General features: G+C 37.5%; 1 long non-coding RNA gene across 1 annotated transcript; it reads left to right on the forward strand.

Annotated features, from left to right (window-relative positions):
• The first annotated feature begins 1,679 nt into the window (after window positions 1-1,679).
• LOC110680862 lies at window positions 1,680-2,167 on the forward strand. Its single transcript, XR_002503008.1, has 2 exons — window positions 1,680-1,842; window positions 1,902-2,167. It is a non-coding gene; the product is annotated as an uncharacterized LOC110680862 (long non-coding RNA).
• Window positions 2,168-12,604: the final 10,437 nt, after the last annotated feature.

Genomic DNA, 12,604 nt, shown 5'->3' on the forward strand with positions numbered 1-12,604 from the left:
ATTCCACAAAGCGGCCATACAAGACCAGACGACGGCGATGATATTGATACGATTCTGAAACCACCCATGCAAGTTGTATTGGATTAGAAATAATCGCAGCTCTGTGGGTCAATATTTCCTTTTTCAGGATTTTCCGGATCTTTAGGAAAACAAACTAAATGTAATTTCTCGATCATACCGAGGCAACGATGGTATATTAGTTTGAAATTCATCACTGCAAGTCATGCAAGCGAAAATCCCAGCTCTCTTGGTCTACTTTCAGGATATGTCCAGTTTTACCGATGTCCCGGATCTTCCCGAGGACCAAGAAATGGCCATTCAAAATAATACCAAGGCCAAGATGGTAAACTATCATTGCAAGTCGTTTGGAAAAAATCCCAACTCTCTAGGTCAACTTTCAGGATATGTTCACTTTTACAGATGTTCTGGATCTTCCGGAGGGCCAAGAAATGGCCATCCGAGATAATACCGAAACTGATCCAGTTGAATTGAGCGATCACAATAACCATTTGAAAAAAAAAATGGTAACCCGGTTGGGTACGGGTTAATAAAATCACTTTCTAAGACTAGAAAACCCATTTCGGGATTTGGAGAATTTAATAACACTCGGACACAAATCCTTCTCAGAATTTAATAAGCGTTCTTTTCGAGATTTGGAGAGAATCTTTTTCGGGCTTTGAAGAGAATCTCTTTTGGGATTGGGAAAGAATTACTTTTCATGATTTGTAGAATTCCGGGATTTTAAGAGAGTCCCTATCCACGGATAAGAGCAAAACCATCTACAAGATGAGGGAAGTTTTCCTTCTCGGAATTCTAAGAGAATCCTTTTTCGCCATTTGGAGATATTCCCAACTATGAGTTAATTTTTTTTTTTTTTTTTGCAAAATTGTAACAAAAACAATTTTGGCCGCAGAAACTACGTCTTACGGCAATATACTGGGTGTCAATTGAAAATCTAAAATGTTGCGACCGTCACGAAATTATGTAAGATTTTATATACTAATAACTCAGCCATTTATCGGTAGATTTTCAATATTTTCGCACCAATCGGTCGGAAATGTTTACAACATTTTACTCAAATGGAGAAAACTTTTGATTTTTTACGATAGACTGTCGAAAATTGGGAAAATGTCGACCCCTTTCTTACGCAACCAAACTCGTTCATATTGTCTTCCACGATTCTTTTGGGTTCCCGCATAAAAATTTACCGTACTTGAAATATTTACAAATATAACGGAAACATATTCACTACTGTTACCCATTTACTATATGTTCACTCTACATTCCAGGTCAAATGGTAAAACAACAGCTTTGTATTAGAAACTGAAGTTACTACACAAATCATGGTACAATAATGGTTGAAAAGTTTCTCGTTTGAGTTACCATACTAGAATTTAGTCTTACCGTACCAGCTATTATACTCTGCTTTGGCCGGAATAAATACTCAACACTTCAAAAGAGCTTAAGTTCGAAATGTAGAAAACTTGCTTTTATTATTGATTCGCAAGTTATTATGTACATTTCAAACATGTCGATGTTTTGGTATATCTTACTATAGTAATACTTAACTCATATATGACACAAAACATTGAGCAAAGTAGTTGACTGAATAACGGTAAAAATTGGTGGATAACTCATTGTTAACATTTTGAACTTTGGACATTGTCAGAAGTTAGTCCATATTTTTGTGATTGTCAGTCATAACAGTCGTGATCATCGTGTTAGTTTTTGCATTTCATTTGGTTTTCTGACCATTTTAATTCTAGTATTCATGTACCAAACGTACTTTTTTAATCAGATTACATCTGTTGAACATCGAAAACGAGCATAACAAAATCTCAGGTAAGTTATACCATAGATTATTACAAATCAGTGAAGTGAGAAATTGTTTTCTTTTGCAGCTATGGATCGAGCAGCAAAAACGATTTCTATTGACGATTCCTGCCATGTCCAAGCTAGCTGCAGCAGCATCATCATCATGAAGGAATTGTGGATTATTGGATTATCAAACGCAGAGCTCTTATAAATTTCGTGGCAAGAAACCAACAATGTGGCCTCTATAACCTATTTCGGTGACCTTCCGGCTTTTTCCATGAAAGAAAATGCAAAAGCCTCTGTGTGATTATATTTAAATTAAGTGCAATAATAAATATTTATAACATATATATGATTCTTCTCTGTTTTTTTTTTTTTCAAAGGAAAATTAATTTTCAATTGAACTATTCCAACAATTGTTCACCGTTATAGTAGAACATTACTCCGACATTAAAAGCATTTTTTCAAAGCCCAATCACTGAGCATACAGACTATGGTACTAGTGAAGTACACATTCAAAAATTGTATGGGAAAATGTAGGTTTCGAAATGATAAACATTCTTAACAACCCGTAGTTGGTATGGTCGAGTTGATGAAAACATTAATTAGTGTGGTCGTAACTTTACCTAGTAATGGTTTGGTTATGGTTAATGGAACCATTTCGAATATGGTTTTAAATAGATCATACACCATTTCCAGTACTCTTCCCGTACAGTTATGATCTATGGGCTAGTGCACTATAAAACCAGACCAATTTCTGCTTCTTCGCGCATTCTTCTTTTAACGTTAACTACGTCTTACGGCAATAAACCTATTGGGTGTCAATTGACAATTGACCGTCACGAAATTATGTAAGATTTTAAATACTAATAACTCAGCCATTTAACGGTAGATTTTTAATATTTTCCCACAAATCAGTCGGAAATTTATATAACATTTTACTCACATGGAGAAAACTTTTGATTTTTGACGATAGACTGTCGAAAATTGGGAAAATGTCGACCCCTTTCTTACGCAACCAAACTCGTTCATATTGTCTTCCACGATTCTTTTGGGTTGGGAAGCGCACTATAAAGGAGACTATTTTCAGCTTCTTCGCGCATTCTTCTTTTGATGTTAGCTACATCTTACGACAATACACTGGGTGTCAATTAAAAATCTAAAATATTGTAACCGTCACGATAATATGTTAGAGTTTGAACTAAAGGAAGGCTGCAACTATGAAAATCGACTAAAATTCAAATGCAAAAAATCACTTGGCGTAGTTAACGTCATGCGGTCGTGTCTTGTACACAACCCCCTCTGATTTTTTTAGGATTCAAATAGAACCCTTGCTTGGGATTCTCAGGGTTCGATGAGAAACATTCTCTCGTGATTGTCCGATCATTTCTTTTCAGGATTCGCATAGCATAGCATAGCATAGACTGACTGTACATGTCAATGGTTGCTACTCCGTGATTGATCGGAGCTGGTAAGAATTGCACTACGATCCAAATGAATAAGGGATGGGAGTTTCCGCTTACTCTCGAAGTGCAATTTTAGCAGATCTAATATTATTAATCAATAACGGCGCCGACCAAGTCCTTACAGTCAGTTGGGATGGGGAAGGAATGTTAGGGTGTAATGATTGTTGCTTCTAGAGACCGAGAATACCTCTGCATCTCCACAATCACCACGGGAAGGGTGTTTATTAGTGAGGGAGGAAAAGATCTGGGAGTACCCTCTGGCCGGTGATGCGATCCATGGATAAGGGGGAAATATACGACTTATATTTAAAGCTAGTTTTGTATTTTTGTCTCGAGAAGTTTTTGGTAGAAGCTTTAAAAAATACGTCAACATCTATAATTTCGAACAATTCAAAAGACGTTTTTATTAATGACGAAAACTGAAAATTACATGTATATATTTTTAATTATATGAAACAGGAATAATGCCGACACTTGTAGTGACGAACCATACATAGTTTGTTTGAAAATTACATATGAGTATTACTGTGCATTTTTTCTCGATATGGCAAAAGTTTTAGAAAATACGTCAACATTTACAATGTCGAACAATTCAAAAGATAATTTTTAATAATGTCAAAAAGAGAAAAATATATGTATATTGAAATGGATCATTGAAGGAAGTTTTTGCAAGTGCTCATCGCATCAAAACAAAGTCGTCACTGTATATGGGATTTTATATTGTGACAGCATTGCTGTTCAGTCAAACACACAAGGCTACGGTGGCGCTATCTATGTTTTCCATAGCGGCCGTTTTGGTTATTTTAATGATCCATTGTATAAGAAAAAAGCATAATGCTGACACTTATAGTGACGAACCATACAAAGTTTGTTTTAATATTACATAAAAGTTACGCTTTCAAGAAAAAAAAGTGTTATCATAAGCATGAAACGAACTCACCAGTTGGTAATCCATTCTCGACTGAACACAAAACTGACACTGACAGCAAAACTTCTTGGCGTCCCGAAAACAAACCGTCTTGCTTGGGCCTTCCCAAATACCTACCCAGCAAGACGCTCCAAAACAGGAAAAAAAAATCTCCGGCGACGAAAACACGCGCGAAACCGTGAGCAAAATCTATCGTACGACGCAAAACCGAACTGTTCTGCTTGGGTTTCACGAAGCACTACCCGATCATTTCTTTTTAGGATTCGGGAGAAAATCTCATTTCGAAATTAGAAGATAATTCCTCCATTCTCAGGAATTGGAGATAAACCTGCTCGATAATCGAAGAGAATTCCACTACTGGATACGACCAGAATACCACTGTCAAGATTTGAACAGAATCAAAAATAGAATGTAAAATTTCCATGAAATCCAAATCCTAATAAGTTTTGTAGAATATTGTTAGGGAATAAACTCATAAGGAAATTAGTATAAACTAGCGGTCCCGTCAAACTTCGTCTTGCCATCAAGTAGGCTATAGAAAATTGCCATGAAACGTCCCATACAAAATGACAGTTACATGCATTTTCGTTTTTTTAACTTTCCCTTTGAATATTCTGAACTTATACACACAAACACGTCGGAACACCTCACGAACACTTTTGTGAAAGAATTATCAAAATCTGGTAGTCCGTTCTCAAGCCATTTCGTGACATACAAACACCACTCCATTTTTATTTATTTAGAAGATAGATAGATGTTTGCCTTCGTCAATCGATAAACCATAAATCACTGCATAACAGTTAATACCGTGCGTATGACACCAAGTCAGTCGCAACTGTTCATATTATTTCATAACTTCCGTTTGCACCTTAATCCACCCTCAACGACCGCTAATAATGATAAAGTAGGCCATAATGGGTCTAACAACCCCACCCTCTGTCGAATCTCCGTTGGACCACATCTCTAACCAACTAACCCGACAGGGGACCAAAAGTTTACCACCGGACTTTTTCATAAGACCCCATTCGTCCCCTTCTTCCTACTAAGCCGGTTACTGGGAAAACCAAAATCAAACTAAACTACTCCGCATGCCTCCTACACCTACTGCTCCTACCTAGGAAACTTAACAAACAAACATCATTAATCATAGGGCGACGCGCTCGGAAACTTTCTGACACAGTGTCATCATAATGACATTAGTTTCGGAAGTCCCCCTTCCCTTACCTCGCCATCCCGCCTTGGTTACGCAATCGTGTGGGTGTGCGGGACACCTCTGGGCACGGTGTACTATATTAAGAAGGTGATATATTCCGAAAACTGACAGCTAATTGACGAAGTCATTCCTATCCACCTCGAACAAATTTGCGAAAAAAAAATGATCTAGTGGTCCGGAAGGTTTAAGGACGCAACTGACGAAAGCCTTGACTTTCAATTCATTAACGTGGGTCAGAAACGGGAGCCGTTTGGAATGGTTTCAGATAAATAGAATTATCCAAATTAAAAAAAAAACTTATCATAATTAACTGAGTAAGTGCAGGCTCAATATAACTTGCACTCAGTAGGTACATATAATAATTCAGCCACAAATTTCATGGAATTTCTTTCAAAAATCATTTTTTGACAATAAATAAGAATTTTGAGTGAAATTTGTACTTCTTACCAAAATGTGTTTGGAATGACGCCACTGTGCGTAGGTGTGAAAGTTTTTCGGGATTCTACATGGCTTGCTTCATGCTAATCACACCCAACTAAAACCCGACATCCGTAGCTTCTACGCCTACTAAGATTCTATGAAACCATTCTGCCTGACTAACTGACTGATTGAAAGCGTGACGGCGAAGCTGAGAAGGACCCTTTTAATCACTATTCAAACAACCATTTAAATCTCCCTACTAATTGAATAATCTGTCTCCATTGTGTATGCGAGGATTCTTCTCAAAACGATGACGCCCATGTATCCAACCATCCACCTATTTGAGTTAAATGGCCCAAATACGGGTAACGGTCGGATGTTGTTGTTTTTGTTGCCGCTCGTTTGCGAAACTCAATTAAGCTTTACGTATAGCACCGTCGTAGACCCATCCCACACTTGACTTCTACACAGCAGAGTTAGAGTACGGTTCAAGAACGCAGACGACGACGACGACGATAACGATGGATGGGTGTGAACGGAAATCCTTTCCGTTCCTGTGCTTGCCGTCGTCGCGCGTAGACGGTTGACCGATTCCCGGGCAACATTGACACGTTAAGGATGCGTTGGCTATGTATGTGATTCCCAACCTTTCAGAAACTGGACCTCCTTTGAAGTTATACAAATATTCCGTGGATTCAAGAGACCACAGAATATTTGTAGAACTTCAAAGGTGATTCCGTTTCGAGACGTTTGGGAACCACAGCAAATATATTGATTTACGAATATATTATTCCATTCCATATCATTCCATTCAATAAAGGGTAAAATGACTTTTAATCAGTGCTGTTAATTGTCAAAATTTTGGAAAAATTAAAAAGCATATAGCTCACTCTCATGTGAAATATCACATCAGCAAATATTGGCAACCGATAGTAATTCAGGAAAGGTCACCGGGAAAAGCATTTGTCAAATGTCAAAGTCACGTGAAATTCATGACATTTAACAGCCCTGTTTTTAATAGATCAAAATCTTACGAAACAGTACCGTACTGTGAAAGCTTACCCCATTATCGTTTTGGCCATGAAAAAATCTTTCTTTTGCGGTAAAAAGATCGATTTTATTCCAGCGGAATCCAAAGATATTGAATTATGAATCCCAAGTAACAATTTTAGTTTTACGAATTACTTCCAGGGTGCTATAAATATACGTCCATAAAACCATGGTCAAGGCACTGTTGTCTTCATCGCATCCCCCAAAACCTCTTGTAGATTAGAACACGACTAGTTGGTCCACTCTGAAAGAGGCTATGAAGTATATAATTATGTCACACGAATAAAGCAAAATAGCATTAATGGTAGCTACTTTGAGGCCGCCTGTTCTAGATGAATGTCGCTTCATCTTGAAAATGATTTTATCATAACGTCGATCTTGCCGGATTTATTCATGAGCATGAGCATGATTGACCGCCCGCAGTTGCTACTCCGTTATTGCAAGAACAGCAGTACTTACACAGGAAACCAACAGACGCTACTCGGGATCAGTATCTTCCTCAATGTGTAAATACTGGAGCTCTTATTATTATAATAAACAATACCGGCGCCGGCTGCGTCCGAATGCAGGTCAATTTGGGAATGGGAGGGAAATGTTGACGTGTTACTTGCTTTACAGAAGCCGAGGAGTCCTCTGCACTTCCACAAGAAAACACTGGGAGTTTGGATATGGGAAAGGTTTGGGTAAAGGATTCGTTTTGGTAAACGATGAATATATAATTCGAAATGAATACGTGAGCATATACACGAATGACCGCACTATCCAAACCAGACACGATACTGATTTCGTTGCTCGACAGGAGCATACAACAGGTTCAACGTATCAAACTCTACTAACGCGTTTTTTTTTTTCACCGGCGCATTTCGTTTTTTCTTCCGCGCAACGCGAACCGGACACAATGGATCCGGATTCCGTCGCTTGCTCACAAGGAGCATGCAACAGATTCAGCGGATCCAACACTGCTGACGCGTTTGTTTTTTTTTATCGGCACACTTCGTTTTTTCTTCCGCGCAGCGCAAACTGGACACAATGGATCCGGATTCCGTCGCTCGCCCACAAGGAGCATGCAACAGATTCAGCGGATCCAACACTACTGACCCGTTGATCGTGCCGGATTTATTCCAACGAAAACAAAACAAAATAAGATTGTAAACACGGCTGTGATAGTTTATTTCGTAGTGCTTTTTATTTGAAGTGATTTATTTAGACATAGTGCCCAAATCTTTAGTGCCGAGTGAGATTTACTGTGAAATGTGATGAGAGAGAAGTGAATTTGCCTGTGCCCCCTCTGAAAGTGGCATATTTCTAGTTTTTTAGTATTTGCTAAAATAAACCGCTAGGTGAAGAATTGAACATTTCTTGGTTTTATTGGGCAGTAATTGTGCTTTAAATTATATTCAGTCAGTTTCATCATCACACCATAGCATCTGTTGAGCGAATTCATGAAGATAATATGATTTGAAAAAGTGGTATTGTGGCAACCGGAGTAAAATTAATATGGCGGAACCATAATTGATTATTTGTCATCGACAAATGCTGTTTTGCCATCATAAATACACAAATAAGGGCGCACTGTTATGATTCGACATTTGTGGATGTAAAATTGCTTCAAAAAATGCTGATTGAAGATGATTCAGCTTTTTTTTCGCTTTTTATGGTAACCAAGCAGCATTCAACAAAGTTTGCAGTTTGGGTATGCTATTATGAAGAACAAACGCAAAAAATAATGAAAACGTACATTAGTTCGTCGTTTTTCCGTCAGGAATAAGTGTTCGCAATGCATCTGAAGAGCCCAAATATCAATTTAAAAGGTATAAATAAGGTAAGTTATCAAGATTAAAGTGTAAGTCAATCAGTTTAAAAGCAGCTTTTATGACAACAAGGTGTATTATATGAATCTTTTATCATAGGAGGGTACCGTAGCCTCAAGGTTACGCTTTCGCTTCGTAAGCGGAAGGTCATGGGTTCGATTCCCAATCCTCTCTCACAAAAAACTCCGTCCAGTCACCAGAAGACGCCGCACGAAGGACCGTGTGTTGGGGAAACACATCCATCCTCCGTCAGTATCAGATGGTGACTGAGACAAACTGACCCTCTTTGTAGGCTGTTGCCTCACACGCACGGAAACATGGCAAAATGAACCACCGCACACCAACGGACTACGGCTATATGGATATGGATTGGACCAACGGCAGCTCTCTCCTCTACCTGGTCGGTATGAGAGAAACAGCAATTAGGATATAAATAGATATGATAATCGGCACAGTAGTGGCCAAGTGCACGGAGTGCCTACAATTTTTTTTTTTATCATAGCCGTCACATATCCCTTTCGGGACGAACCAGCACAATTGTGCTGTTCGGCACCCTTGACATCGAATGACTATTTCAGCCAATAAATCATTGTTTTACTAAACTTTTTCGATTTCGATTATTGAATTATCATTGATACTTGTAATCAAGCACAACAGCTTTTGTTTACATCGTGTTTAGAAAACACCAGCTCAGGGTAAACAAAAAATAAACAAACACCGTAAGAATTGAAAAAGTTTTATCTGTCGCAACTTTTCAACTATTCGTTATTTCTAGGTATGCACAGGTACGAATCGAGAGTGAAAGAGTCAATCTTTGAAATGGTGAAGACCAAATCAGAATTGATTCACACAGCAAATATTTCTGGAGGGACAAAGTGGAACCAGCACAATTGTGCTGGTGCCGGCACTTACCCGGTCGATGTTCTATGTAGACTACCAATTTTCATTTTCAGTATTTTGATCGAATTAAGTGGCTGAATCTGGTTCTAATGTCCACAATAGTGCATTATATTGCATTAAAACATGAATGAGTGATTTCATACGAATCATAAGGATGATGTACCGTTCGAAAACTATGTAACAGAAACTCATAGTTTTGGTTTAAAAACTTTTATTTTTTATACGTCCATATTTGAAATAGATTGGGAATCACATTTAATGTTTTCAAACTCCTTTAGCAAAGTTTAAGACAAATTAAATTGGGGAACGTTTAAAAATTACGTCATTCATTTAGGGGAGTAAAGGTGTATGAAAGTGCGACAGTGCATGTGGGCAAAAGCGTGATAGTGGACATGGGGAGGATTTAGATTGACTTCAAAACAATGGACGTAATTTTTGAATCTCCCCTTGCTTTGATAATCGATCAATACCATGTTGACGCGATAATCCATTTTGGTGTTCTACAATGTATGCCGGTTCAATATCTGCCATAATATTTATGAAATTTGACAACTGAAGCTGAAAACCTTTACTTACTATTTGCTTCCGAACCACAGAGTCCTTTAAATGGCATACTATTGATGTATGCAGCCCATGCTAGTCTTCTTCTCCTTCTTGGCATTACATCCTCACTGGGACAGAGCCTGCTTCTCAGCGTAGTGTTCAATGAGCACTTCCATAGTTATTACCTGAGAGCTTCCATTGCCAAAGTTGCCATTTTTACATTCGTATATTATGTGGCAAGTACGATGAAACTCTATGCCCAGGGAAGTCAAAGAAATTTCCATTACGAAAAGATCCTGGACTGACCGGGAATGGAACCCAGACACCTTCAGCATGGCTTTGCTTTTTAGTCGTGGACTCTAACCACTCGGCTAAGGAAGGCCCCTGCTGGTATTACTCGCAAATATGTTGTTTATGATGTATGAAATGCATTTGAAATAGTTATGGAGTCTAGATTATCCGCTCATATAAAAAATATCGTTTCATTCCTTTTACGTTTAAAAATATATTGTCTTAATCTGGAATTTTGAAACTTAGATAAGCTGATATATTGAAAATGAAAATCTGTACTTTATTGCCGTGCGTATAGTGTTGCAAAGTAACCAGCAGTATCGATCAAAGAAGTTTAGGTTCAATTCCTGCTGCAGTATTTTTTTCGTCAGATACGTATTACGATTGTGCCATTTGGCGTTGCATGCTAGTCCGTTGATTCGTGTGATGCTTCCTTTAAAGGCCATAATCGTACATAATGCTTTCCAGGAAACTTTCCACGGTAGGATTGACATCTAAAAATGTACATGCAACCGAAACGAAAGGGTAAACAAAACTTACGAGTATGGTCGAGCTTTACATTTTCCTTAGTAATCTAACGGTCACACCGATTGCGAAACTTTAAAAGCTCATGGAAAATCAAAAAGTCTACTGTTTGCAGCTGTCTTCTGTCTCCCAAACATCAGACCTTTTGAAAACATCTTGCTTCGTTACTTGGCAACCTGGCAATTATTTGTTAAAAATGAGAAACCGAAAAACACAGCCGAGTTCACGAAAAAGAAATTTGGTATGTAGGTTCATTCATGTATTCCTCTTAAAATTTCTCTAAAGGTTAAGATGCATCGAAGCCAAACCTCGAATTTTCAAGAACACATATCTAGAGAACCAAGTAACCGTTGGTACTGGAAATTTAACTAATTGGTCACATTTTGTTACATTCTTTCAGGGTTTTTTAAGTAATATCTCGAAGATTTCTTTTAAAATTTGCTCCTAATGTTTTAATGGTTTTCTGCCTTGAATAACTCTATAAGCTCTTGAAAGTAACCCTTCAAAACTACATTTTGATGAAATTTGCTCACAGTATTCTTAATGTAGTTTGGCCTAGGACTCATCAATCGTTTCAAAAACTCCTCTTAAAACTGTCTTAGAGATTCCTTCAGAAATTCCTTCACTTCTATTTTTTTTTTTTTGCAAAATTGTTAAGACTATGAAGGATTCTTACTGGAATCATCTCACGAGATGTTTCATTAATTCGACCAGGAATTTCACGAAGATCTTTTACAAGCATTTAATCATCCCATAGGTATGGAAATAATTTCAGATATTTATTCACGACTTTATCGAATGTCATTTATGAATACCTCGAAGAACACAAAAAAATCGCAAACTAAAGAAAGTTTCTTAAAATATTATTTTTAAATTTTCATACTGGAAACAATTTTTTTTACAACAATTCAAGGGCAAATTTGATGAAACTTTTAAAACAATTCTATAAAAATCTTAAAAACAGTTCTGGATGAATTAAAAATGTTTTAAAAATTTACATAGAAATCTCCAGTTGAAATATTCAATGAATTATACTTAAAAGAAATTCTGGGAAAAAAAATCTAAAAAAATTTTCGATTGATTTTTCTTAGGAATTGCGGTGTCCTAAGAAAAATGCTTAGATAATTCAACGGTTAGGTAGAACTAAGATTCAGATTGATGCCGGTTGTCTTACAGGCCAGAGCAAAATTGCCGATCAAAGGGATCCTTTGGCGTGAAATTTGAGAATGAAATTGTGAGGGCCGCTTTTCTCCCCCTGATAAACAAAAAAAAACCTGAATACGCCCATGTCCCTCGCCCCCTTTAAAAGCTATGTAGGTCGTAAACGTAGTTCATAAGCAAATATTAAAACGTTAAAATTTGAAAATCAGAAACAAAATATATGTCCCGATTTTGTCAGGTTCCCCATTTTGTCAGCCTAAAATTCATCGGGGAGCTGACAAAATCGGGTCTCTACTGTATTACAATGACTTAAATTCCATTTTAAGCAAAAAGACTCGATGTAAAAAATAAAACAAAGTAAATTTGATATTGGGAGCCAGATAGCCATAACGGTATACACGCAGATACTAAACAAGATCATGCTGAGGGTCGTAGGTTAGAGTCCAGCTGGTCGAGCATCATTTCGTAAAGGGAATTTTCT

Source organism: Aedes aegypti, unplaced genomic scaffold, assembly GCF_002204515.2.
Source record: "Aedes aegypti strain LVP_AGWG unplaced genomic scaffold, AaegL5.0 Primary Assembly AGWG_AaegL5_hic_scaff_1918_PBJ_arrow, whole genome shotgun sequence".
Lineage (NCBI taxonomy): Eukaryota > Metazoa > Arthropoda > Insecta > Diptera > Culicidae > Aedes > Aedes aegypti.